Source organism: Lissotriton helveticus, chromosome 3_1, assembly GCF_964261635.1.
Source record: "Lissotriton helveticus chromosome 3_1, aLisHel1.1, whole genome shotgun sequence".
NCBI classification, from domain to species: domain Eukaryota; kingdom Metazoa; phylum Chordata; class Amphibia; order Caudata; family Salamandridae; genus Lissotriton; species Lissotriton helveticus.
In genome coordinates this window covers 1,151,013,346-1,151,026,184 of record NC_136061.1, presented here as the reverse complement: position 1 = coordinate 1,151,026,184, position 12,839 = coordinate 1,151,013,346, and the positions used below count along the sequence as shown (strand labels likewise).

The window sequence follows — 12,839 nt, the reverse complement described above, 5'->3', positions numbered from 1 at the left end:
AAGATACTGCTGCTTATCCTGATCTAATATAGGAAGAGTGCCCTCCTTTAGCCCGTTATCCATTTGTTCTTCTGTAGCTATTGAATCATTGGTGTATACATTTTGAAAGAAGTTAACAAAGGCCCTCCCAATATCAGGATCTTCTAGACTGTGTTCTTTGGTTTCATTCATTTTTATTTCTTTGATTATATTTCTGGCCTTGTCTACCCTTGTCTTCCAAGCTACTAGTTTCCCACAACCCTCGCCATATTCATAGTGCGCTAACTTACTAGCATCCCACTTTTTGCCACACCACTGCTTCCAGATATTCTGTTAAGGATCCCTTGGGCTCTTTAATCTAGTTTTGTACATTTTCTTTTTTACAAGAATTGTTCCAGGTGGTCAGCTGCTTGTTAATTTCTCCAATTTTCAGCTCTAACCCCTTCACTTTGTTATTGTTTATTTTCCTTCTGTGTCCCGCGCTAGCTAATCAGTCCCCCAAATAAAAGTTTTAAAGGTGTCCCATATAATAAGTATGAGGCAAAGTCCTTATTTAATTCAAAGTATTCCACAGTGTCTGGTTTCTAATAATTTATAATCCCCTGCTCCCCTTGTAGTGACCCATCAAGAGTCCATCTAGGTGGAGTTGGGGTACTATCAAGAGAGAGCTCGAGTTGTAATGCAGTGTGGTCTGAAAGATGCTCTGGTTGGTGAGTTACCCCCTTAAGTTTATATTCCAGTTTACATATTTCTTGTTATGATGAGTTTAGCCCTTATTCAGACCCTGCATCTGTTGCAAGGAGTCTATTTAGCCCAGGTTCTTCAATGAGTGGTGGATACTCTCCCTCATCTTTGAGGAATTAACCGTTGGTCTCTACAAGTGGTACATCCAAAAAGCCAAACATAGCCCAAACCGATGAGTGTTATGACCTCCTAAATCTAGCCTCCTTCAACCTTTAATTGGAAGTTTGCGGAAGCCACTGCTCACTCCTCCTATATCAAGGTTTGTCTTCAATCCTAGGACTACTAGCGTTTGTTATCCAGCCTTGTGATGTTTTCTCCCTTCCCATTTAAAGTACTAACTTGTCAAAGGAGAAAGGAAGGTTCCCACTTCTTGACCCTCTTTACGGAACCGTTTATACAATCTATCCTACCAGTACGTTTTGCTAAATTAACCTAATCTGTGCAGGTAGGTAGAATGTTGGATATCCATTTAATGCAGATTTCCCTGCCTGCAATTATTAGAATAAAGACTAAGTTGGACTATGATTTCACCAATTTTCTTTTTAGCCCTTCGCCTTCTAGAATCTCAATCATAATCTGAGTCAGGCTTACTTATCAATAGCTCTCGTTTCATTGCTTCTTTTGCTATTTTACCCACTTCTTGCCAGAAGAGTTGGATACCTGGACAATGCTGAAGTAAATAGACGTTGTCTGCATTCTCAAGGGTGCATTTCAGACAAAACCTCGTCTTTTGCCCTCCCAGTTTCGAGAGCTTTTAAGGAGACCAGTTGGCCATGTACATGGTAAACAAAAGGGTTCTCCTCAGAGGTGCAGATCCAACATAGGACCACAGTGTAGGCACTGATATTTGCCAGAGCTGTATTATTTCTGATAAGGCAGGTTTGCTCTCAAAATCTCATCTGGCATTGTGGGGGGCCATCTTCAGCTTGTACCAGAATCCAGTACCAACGAGATGCCTCTTTTTTCTGTGTCCGGGTACTATGTAGTTCCTCCTCCCGTTCTGTTCTGTCCCCCAATTTAGATGGTTCCCTGGATCAACTCACTATTTGGTAATAATTTAATCTGTAGAGCCTATTGTGTTAAGCCTTACTTGAGAATCACATGAGCTCAAGGTACCCTCCTCAAGCAACTGGCCCCATCTTAATATTCCCGCATCCAGAAGCGGGATGGCTAATACATCTTGTAGACACTGTGGGGTTCCGGGAGACTTCCATATTTCAGCCATATTGCTGTAGTATGGGATTACCAGGATCCTTCTGACTTGGATCGATAGTTTGCTGCACTTATCACTCTAAATCTAATATTTTAATAATATTTAGGGTGGTCAAATGTGAAGAGGAAATAATTGCCTTCATCCAGTAGAACTTTTATCAATGCATGGTAACATGGGGACACCTATTGGAAGCCGCTTGTCAATATTAGCCTAACATTCTTCAGTTGGAAAGCCCAGCAGCATAACTTCAAGTCTGGAAGTGCTATGCCTCCGTTTTTTTTCTTTTTGGCTAATGTTTTCCAGGCAATTCTCACACTTTTGTCAGCCCTGGTGAAGATACTCCGTTCCCCTTGTAGTTTTTGAACCCACTCTGCCCTGAAATGTAAGGGTAATGCATTGAAAATTAAAGTACATTTTAAAAGAATAGTCAATTTAATTTGGTTTGTTCTCCCTAAAATAGAAAGTGTAAGGTAGGCCCATAGATGCAGAGGTTTCCTGGTTTCCAACGTAAGTTTTTTAAAATTTGTTTTGCCATATTCTCTAGGTCTCTCACCACTTGTACCCCTAGATATCTGATTTCATTTTTGTTTCTAATGGATTATCGATGGTCCTATTCCAAGTCATAATTTCCATTTTGTCTTCGTTTCCAAGATAAACCCATGACACTTTCAAAATAATGTAAAATATTTAAGATTGTGGGAAAAGAGCCCTTAAAATCCTGTGTATAGGTCATCAGGTCATCTGCGTGAAGGGCCTCCTTTTTAACCCACTCGTAGTATTGAAAAGGTATGATCTTCTGTTCACTCCTGATCCTTCTAGTGAGTGGTTCAATGTTTAGGTTGAACAATAAGGGAGATTGTAGGCACCCTTGGCAAGTGCCTCTTCCTATTTGGAATTGTAGTGTGAGAGACCCGTTAACTAATATCCTGACAGTGGGCGTTTTGTAGATGGTTCTTATTGCCTTGAGGAAGTTGTCGCCTAAGCTACGGTGGTTAATGACTGCACAAATAAATGGCCAACTCAGTCTATAAAAGGCCTTAGGTGGCTGTTATAACGGTCAAAGGAGAGTTTGTTTTTGTAGCCATGTCTGCCGCACTCACAAAATCATGAGTCCGTTTGTGCAGCTGTCTATTTCATAAAGCCTCTTTGATGCTCATGAAAAAGCCCTCCAATCATTTTATCTAGTCTTTTAGCTAATATTTGGGTGTAAATCTTATAATCATGGTTGAGGAAAGATATGGGTCTATATGATTCACACCTTTTTGAGTTTTTATTAGGCTTTAAAATTATTATTGTTGTAGTTTCTTTCCATGGTGGTGGAATAGGGAGGTCGTCTACATAGATTGCTTCTATTTGACTGGTCAAGACGGGAGTAAGTTCCTCTTTCAAAACCTTATATAGGTAATTTGGTATAAGGTCAGGCCTGATGTCTTCCCTTTTTTTAAACTTCTGACCATTTTGTATACCTCTACTGTACTAATTTCTTGATTAAGATACTGCTGCTTATCCTGATCTAATATAGGAAGAGTGCCCTCCTTTAGCCCGTTATCCATTTGTTCTTCTGTAGCTATTGAATCATTGGTGTATACATTTTGAAAGAAGTTAACAAAGGCCCTCCCAATATCAGGATCTTCTAGACTGTGTTCTTTGGTTTCATTCATTTTTATTTCTTTGATTATATTTCTGGCCTTGTCTACCCTTGTCTTCCAAGCTACTAGTTTCCCACAACCCTCGCCATATTCATAGTGCGCTAACTTACTAGCATCCCACTTTTTGCCACACCACTGCTTCCAGATATTCTGTTAAGGATCCCTTGGGCTCTTTAATCTAGTTTTGTACATTTTCTTTTTTACAAGAATTGTTCCAGGTGGTCAGCTGCTTGTTAATTTCTCCAATTTTCAGCTCTAACCCCTTCACTTTGTTATTGTTTATTTTCCTTCTGTGTCCCGCGCTAGCTAATCAGTCCCCCAAATAAAAGTTTTAAAGGTGTCCCATATAATAAGTATGAGGCAGAGTCCTTATTTAATTCAAAGTATTCCACAGTGTCTGGTTTCTAATAATTTATAATCCCCTGCTCCCCTTGTAGTGACCCATCAAGAGTCCATCTAGGTGGAGTTGGGGTACTATCAAGAGAGAGCTCGAGTTGTAATGCAGTGTGGTCTGAAAGATGCTCTGGTTGGTGAGTTACCCCCTTAAGTTTATATTCCAGTTTGCATATTTCTTGTTATGATGAGTTTAGCCCTTATTCAGACCCTGCATCTGTTGCAAGGAGTCTATTTAGCCCAGGTTCTTCAATGAGTGGTGGATACTCTCCCTCATCTTTGAGGAATTAAGCGTTGGTCTCTACAAGTGGATTTATCAAGAACTGGGTCCAACAATATATTAAAGTCGCCACCTGTTACTATGTAGTTTCCAGTATCAGCTAACTGATTGTAGAGTTCCCTGAGTGGGGTTGGATCGTCTATATGTGTGCCATAGTAGCCTACAAATGAATAACCCATGCAGTGTACTGTGACATTGACAAACAGCCATCTTCCCCATGAGTCCTCCGTGAAATTTTCCAGTAAAATAGCACCCCTTTCACATTACATGTTTGATTAGTACAGGCAAATTGTTTAATCCACTTTTGTCCCTTTAAAAATTTCTCCCATTCCTCTTGATACAAATGTGTTTCCTGCAACATTATATCATTATCAGATAATTTCAGAAATTCTAACCTTTTCCTTATCCTACTGGGTACCCTCAGACCATTTATGTTCCATGTTAAAACCCTTAGGCTATGGATTTTGTTTGATTCCATCATTATGTCTCTAGTACCTCTGTCATGATGATATTCCAGCACTTTTAAAACCATTGTCGCAAGTGAGGACTATAAGTTTAAAATGTTCTCCTCCTGCCCTGCACCCTGTGATTAACTAGTCTACTATTTACATATGTTGTGTGTGACCCCTCCAAACTTGTCCCCACCCTACTCTCCCTGGGCAACCTTTCCTGTAACTAAACAGGGTACTTCATCATACCCATTGAGCTTTGTCTCTCCAGTTTACCTATTGTTTGCCTAGCGTAGCATTTTTATCTAATTTATTAGACTCTCAACTGCAAGTAGCTCTTTTATGTTGTATGTCTTATTGTTCCTCGTTACTCCTATTGTAGCTCGGAATTTCAGTTGTGCATTGGCTCCTAGTGTTTTTAATTCCTGGGTGTTTTACCCCAGCTCCCATTGCCGGTTTTGGGTTGCCTTAACAATGTCAGACCTAATACGAAAGGACCATTCATCTTTTTTAAAGCTATTTGCTTTCAAAGCTTCTGAGAGAATCTGCTCCTTTAAAGAATAGGTGCGGAAGTTAATTAGGATCTTCCTAGGTACATCTCAATTGGGGTTTCTCCTGACGTATCCCAAAGCACCCTCTGTGTATCCTGGTCAAGGTCCATTGAGCTAACCGACGGGATGCACTCTTAATTAGACTTGCAACAAATTCCTTTAAATGCCCACCTTCAGCCCCCTCTGGAATATTAAAAATCCTTAAGTTGTTCCTTCTAGAGTTATTTTCTAAGAATTAATTTTTTTCTAGCAGTTCCTCCCCCATCTTTGAAACCTGAATCTATTTACTGTTAATCTCAACCTCCTCGTGCAATACCCCTGAAGAGGCTTCCATGGTGCATAATCTGTCCGTAAGGTCTGTCATTTTAACCTCAAGCTTCGCGCAGGTGCCTTGTATTTTAGCTTGATTACTCTCTGATATTGAAAATGTTGTCTTCATATCCTCATGAGTGTAAGTATGAAGGACCCTACAGCCAGTTGATCAGTAGCACTTAGTGTGTTGTCCTCTTCTTCTTGAGTTAATGGTTGTATTGCCTCAGCCATATTATCTCCTGTAAAATCCTGGGAGAGAACTTGGAACCTATTTGTGAGAGCAAGGCCTGACTTTTTCCCTGGAGTTGGTTGAGCTCAGCTATGCTGGTCCATCATGTGAGTGAGTATTGGTTGGTGTAATGGGGTCAGATCTGTTTAGATTAGGCTATTTTTCAATGACCTGCACATTAGACTAGGAACTAAGAGAAGGCGTGATTCTGACTCTCATCCCGATGTATCTCTAGTATCTCTGACATCTTTTTGATTACCAGCCTAATTTAGTGCCTGAGCCGGGGTAGGTATAGTGACAGGCGGCTCTTATGCTTGAGAAGTATAGGCTACAATTGGGGGGTGTAATTAACATGCTCTGCTTTAGGCCATTAGCTCCCATCCCCTTATTATCTAACAGGTTTGAACCAAGCTGATTGTTCCTTAATATATACCTATTTTTCCTCTAGGTCTTGTAGAGCCAGTAGTTTAAGCCCTGTTGAGTCCAGCCGGTCTGTCTTCTTCCCAGGGACCTTCGTTGTGGTACTAGGGAGCTTTGTAGCATCTTGTCTTAAGGCTTTGGCCTGAGCCAGGTTGCTCACTTAGGGCTTATAGGTAGTATCTTAAGAGTGTGGAGATCCACTGCGCTTGTGCGGCGTATTGGAAAGGGCAGCTGCCAGCTTGTGCTGATGCTGATCACTGTGCTCCAGAAACCAATCCAGGCTGAGGCACACCGATCTTGGTGTAGCTGCGAGGCAGCCAGCAGCCATGGAGCCCTGAGCGTTGCTGGCAGAGAAGAGCAGAGAGAAGGAAGGTCCATCCAGACCCATAAGGCTGCAAAGAAGAGTCTAACAATAGAGCAGAGGAAACCACTTCGGCCTCTTAAGGTAAACAATTTACTTTCCCCTGCGCTTCTTAGTTAAGTGCCGGAAAGACGGAAAACTCTCGGCCGGCGTGCTAGCTGACACACACGTTTCCCCAATTGTACATATGTGTGGTTTACCATGACGTATCTGAAAGGGATAAAAGCAAACCATGAACAGCCATTCAAGGGGGCTTTTGTTTCCTTGAAGAAGTGCACTACTGAATGCACTACTTTTCTTTCCCCAGGGGCTGTTCCATGTTACAGAAATTGCTGCAAATACTTGTGCACCTCCTTCTCTAGCACCTATTGTGCAGGAATGTTCTGCCCCATTCATAGCAGGTTGATGTTGTGCCTTCAAAGGTGCTGGTTGTGCCTATGTATCTGTGATTTTATTGTCTCTGCATATGTACCCCAGCAATTTCACCAAAGCCATCCAGAGGTCCCCCATTTCGGTGAGTTAAGCCTCTGAATGTGAGTTTGGAGTGCCTTGTGCAAGCACACCTGAAAGAGGAGTTGTAAGAAAGTGGGTTACTGGTTAAGGGGGAGTGAAACCTTACTCAGGCAGGGACCACAATCTTTGTCAGGGCGAGGCATAAGCAAACCCCAAATTAACCTGTGCTCAGCACTCTGGTAGCTTGACATGGAGAGGTCATGCTTAACTTGGAAGCAATGCAAAATTATTTTTGCAGCACTTAAGACAGTAATAAAGAACATTTGAGAAAAATTGAGTAACTTATAATAAATAAAAAAAGACCAAAATTACAAAACTCCTATCAGAAGAAACTGAGATATGCAATTTTAAAGCGTTACGGAAAAATAGCACCAAAAAGCACAAAGCGCCAACTAGAGCGGGACACAGTCATATGTTCAGGCTGACCTTTATGGAGCAGGGGCCGGCTACAGGAACCCAGTAAATCAAGGCTGGACTGGACTTACCGAGCATCAGGCATTTCTCTGGGAGCTGGAAGGGTTGGTGCCTGGTTTGGTTAGGAGGGGCTGGTTTTGCAGCTGTACAGCAATTTTAAAAGTCCAGCAAAGTTCTTGTATATCTAGCAGTTTTCGGGCAACAATAAAAAAGTTGCAATAAACTCTTGTGATAGATGGCAGATTTGTTGAGTGGCAGATTTTGACTCCTTTACGGTAGAGCAGACAGTTAACCCCTACCGCGCTACCGCGTTTTCCCGCTGTGCGCTGAAAAAAAAATGGCTTGTTTATGACAAAGCCAGCTCGTCATCCGCGTAGCGCAGGTAACGCCCATGACGAGCTGGCTTTGTCATCAGCATTGAAGGGGTTAATATGCCTGCTGCAAACAGCGTGTCTCATGCATATCAAACAAAAGTATTTTATGTGCATAGCTCAGTGGGTTACTGCTTTTGTCACAAAGATTATTTTGTTACTGTACATTTCATAAGGTGGGATCATAATCTAGCACAGTGAGCTATGAACTGTCATCAAGGAGCTGCATGCAAACTGCATGGTACAGGTTAGAACTTTTTTTCGCCAGTCTTTCATTATCTTTATATTGCTGAAAAAGTTTGGTTTGGGTAGAAATAAACTCTTAATATTACAGTCAACCCTAACTACTTTGTTATGTCCAGGATCCTGAGTTTGTGCATCTACAAACCAAACACTCTTAAAATGCCTTTCAGTATGGATAACTTATAAATCCTGCACCTTGTAGTCCCCTTTGCCTCAGGTAACATTTTCTATACACTGATTTACACATGTATGATTCATTGTCTCTGTATGTGAGTGTGATGTAAAGTGCACCAACACCTTACACTGATATGAGAGTTGCTATAAAGCAAATGTAATACATGCGAGAGAGGGGCTATGCAGAGATGAGAGGCACTGTTGGAGGGTGATAGTGAGGGAATTCATTGAAGAGCCCCCACAAAGATTGTCATATCCTAGTGCACAGTAAGGTAATTATTTACTATGCCTAAAAGCTAATACAATTGAATATATAATGACAAATGTGTTGTAGGATGCACCATTTCCCCCCCTGATTTTCTTGGGGGGAGAACCCCTCCAAAGCCCCCCCCCCCCCCTTATAGTGGTCAGGCTTGCTTGCTGCACTCACTATGCACTGTATGAAGGCTGGTCTGACAATTTGCCAGGGCTGCTTTGGGTTCCCAGTCCAACCCTGCAGTTAGGTCTGCTGTACAAGAGTAACTTACATCCTAGTTGCAGAGCATTGTGAAGTCCCACTTCAAAGATACGTTGCGCAGCAGCGATTCCTATGAGCTGCGATGCTGCTATGTAAAGTCCTGTGTCATTAAGGATGCCTTCGATGAGGGGCTTCACATGCAAAGTCCTGCTTCCAGATGCGTTGCACACTGGCTGGTTCCAAGGAAGCTGAAGGGCTTGCGGAGTACGCGTCGTCTTTGTCGAAGATGTGGTTGACTAGGAACTTACAATGACAAGGCCTGCTTTGAGGATGTATTGTGAAGCGACGAGCCTGGAAGGTTGTGGGTTGTGATTCAGAGTCCTTGCATTGGGGAAATCCACGCAGCAGAGATGAGGTGTCGGTTCTGCTCTGGGTTGTTCTGTGCAGCAGAGGAGATGCGTTGGTTCTGTGGAAAGTGCAGATGGGCTGACATAACAACTCCAGGCCCACTTTCAAGGGTCCAAGACAGGGTGGCACCAACTGAAAGGGTAGGACTCACAAATGTCCAGTTGCTAGGTTCAAGGTTGTTGGAAACCTGCTATAGCACTGAGGCTTCTGATCAGGAGGCCAGCCAACTAGCTCTTGGAGTCCTTCTGGGGTCCTAGGATGAGAGGTTCGGATTCAGTCCTTCTCACTCAGGCAGCAGGGCAGCAGTCCAGAATAGTGGCAGTTCTTTCAGCAGCATAGAAGTCCATCGTCCGGGCAGAGTCCACAGTCCCTTAAGTGTACTGAAGAGTTGGGTCTAAGAGTCCAATATTTATATGTGGTGCCCACTTTGAAGTGGAGGAAACATCTAGTGGTGTCCACCCCCGAGGGCCTAGGCATCCCCTTCCTCCCTGTTTTGGTCCCAGTTTGTCTGGGTTTAAAAAGACCAGGGACAAAACCTTTGTTAGAGTTCTCAGGATGAACCTTTGTGATGTGCAAGTGGTAGGTAACCGCTCCTTCCCCTCGTTAATTCAGAATGGCATATCCTGCCAACACCTACAATCCACAGGCCACCTGCCTGCTACACTTATTCCTGTGATCCTGGATCAGGCTGCAGGCCCCAAATGGTTAGTAGACAGAAATGGCAACTTTCTAAAAGTGGAATTTTCAGAATTGTGATTAACAATCGGACTTTACAATTAAAAAGGGCTTTTGATTACAATTCTTTATACACCAAACTTAATCGATCTACCTGCTCCCGATTGGAAGTTACAGATAATTAAATTTAATAAGGTAACTCCAGTATTAGGCTATGGGAGAGGTAGGCCATGCAGCAGTGAAAAACAAATGTAGGAATTTTTCACTACCAGGACATGAAAAACATAAAATTACATGTCCTCCTGTTTAAATACACTGCACCCTGGCTCTGGCCCGTTCAAGTCCTACTGTAGGGGTGACTTATATGTATTAAAAAGGAAGGTTTGGGCCTGGCAAAAGTTTTAATTGGTGAGGTAGAAATGGCAGTTTAAACTGTATACACAGGCCCTGCAGAGGTAGGCCTGAGACATGTTTGAAGGGATATTTAAGTGGACGCCACAATCAGTCCTCCAGGCCTACTAGTGGCATTTTAATTTACAGGCCCTGAGCACATGTAGTGGCACTTTACTAGGGACTTACAAGTGAATTAAAGAGACCAATTTGGCTGTAGACCAATTCTACCATATTTTAAGGAGAGTGCACATGCAATTTACCACTGGTTAGCAGTGGTAAAGTATGCAGAGTTCCAAAGTCAGTAAAAACGCAGTCAGCAAAATATGAGAGTTGAAGGCAAAAAATTATGGGAGAACCATGCCAAGGACTGCCAGGTGTAATAGGAGTCTAAATGGTGTTTACCAGCTGTGCATTCACTAATGCATGCAGTGCCTCTGAGAGTTGGCAGATGTGCTGGTGACTGCATGTATTCTGTGAAAATTTGATATGTTTACTTATTTGCTTATGCTTATTTAGATTGCCCTCATTTGCAGTAATGGTCACAAAATTCACCCTATGTAGCCACTGCACTTCTCCAGATTTCCTTTGAAGAAAAGCCCCCAACTCCTCCTTGTAAAGTTCCCTTTAATGTTTTGACCAATTGTGATGTACAAATACACTATTTGCCACTGTGCTTATCCCAACATCTCATGCTCAAGCTTTGCAAGCCGCCATCCTCAACTTGCCTTGAAAAACGACAGGACAATTTAACTAGTTTGCCACCCCTTTCTGCCATGCTAATTACACCCTGGATATGACAGTGGAGCTTATGTACCTCCTCATGAGAGATGTTTTTTCAACATTTTGCAATGTAGACTGGAATTACGCACATTGATTTTGCATAATTCAAGGAGGTTGAGTGACCCTGTTTCCACCACTAGGATGTGTTTGCACAAATGTCTAAATGCAACATTTTTTCTTTTGCCGTCATTGATCGCTGAACCTCCACAGTGGCACTGGCTGTAATTTGATGCCTGCCACAAAATGGCGGCTGTTCATTCTCCCAACTCTGAATTACTCATTCCAAGTTAGAGGGTGAGGGAAGGCATTGTTTCTACTGCTATACCTGCCATTGGTTCTGCCAGCAGGAGCAGACCTATCTCTTGACAGTTATGCTTCTAGAAGCAGCATAGAGCCAGCCATCTAATTTAAGGCTGCTGACACACCACTGTTTTTGATGGAGCTAGTTCTATGCAAGACCACCATGTGAACTGGCGACCACTCTAAATTGTTGCAGATGCACTGAGAGGAAGCTCCCAGCGCATCCAGGATTATTTAAATGTAGGTTCTTTAAATGTATCCCTAGTTTGGGGCACATTTTTAGGATCCACATCAGGGCCGGACTGGGAACCAAAACCGGCCCTGGCAAAGTGCTCGGCCAGCCCCCTATACACCCTGGGGGGTTAGGGGGGAAGGCAGAGCTGTTTGCTAGGGCTGGTTTCAGCCGATTTTGTTACACGGCCGATATTGCAGCTATGCTGCAAAAATGTCCCTGTAACAAAATCGGCCCCCCAGGGGGCCAAAACCGGCCCCCACCGCGGCGGCCTACCGGGGAAACGCCCGGTGCCCTCTACGGCCAGTCCGGCACTGATCCACATGGTCCAAGTTTTGCTAGACCAAGCTGCAGAGTCATAGTCCAGGTTGACCAAAGGCAGTGGGGGCCAGAGTCAAGCTGGTGTGGGGCGTAATGTGAGCCAGGGTCACGTGGAGAGGGGAACCAGAGTCAATAGAAAAGGTGAGGAGTGTCATGCAGTAAGGGTACAGTACTACAGCGATTGTTGAATTGCAATTGCTTGTGCCACGCAGGCAGAAACTGCAACAGGGAACAAGGGAGAAAATCATAAATTCTCCCCAAGGAATAAATGTAAAGGTACCATGCATGCCTATAATTCACAGATATGTGTCAGAGTCCTATTACTTTGGATCAAATCCTTTAATGGCAAATATATTGCTGTGCTCTATGCGAAAATAAGGATCCGCTAATTATTCCACATCACCAATTCATTTTTATTTTGCAACTATTCCACTTGATATGTTTAAATATTGGTAAAGGCTTGCTTTATACAGTCGCTAAAAACAATGAGAAATACCCCTAATTTCCGGGTTATTCTATAACTATAGAATATGCTAGCATCTCAATTAAAATAGCTCCTGGAATTAGTTTTATGTAGTAGTGCGTTACATAGTTCATATCCATAATCACAGATTTTCAGGGCTAAATCAGAAAAAGAACAATTAGAAGTAATTTCTACTCCGCCCATAGAATGTAATTGTCCTCTGTCCATAGATTAGGTAAACTTTGTGTTGTGTGGTGAATACAATATACTGGTATAAGATCAAACAGTTGTGTTTGTTTTTAATATTGCTAGATTCGTTCATTGTGTTAAATGTTATTTTTTTGATGGAAAACATTTTCATTATTTCGTGATGTCACGTATACTGTTGGTGAATGAACATCACCCTCTGCTTTTCGGAGAATTCTAAGATACCATTTTCCTCTAATTCAGACCCTATATGTCTTTTCACAGTACGAGGGTCACTTAGACTTTGGCGGAGGGGGCGCACCAACATA

General features: G+C 42.6%; 1 protein-coding gene across 1 annotated transcript in view; it reads left to right on the top strand.

Annotated features, from left to right (window-relative positions):
- KIF5C (kinesin family member 5C) overlaps positions 1 to 12,839 on the top strand; it is a 612,753-nt gene that overhangs the window by 346,918 nt on the left and 252,996 nt on the right. The window lies entirely within an intron of this gene.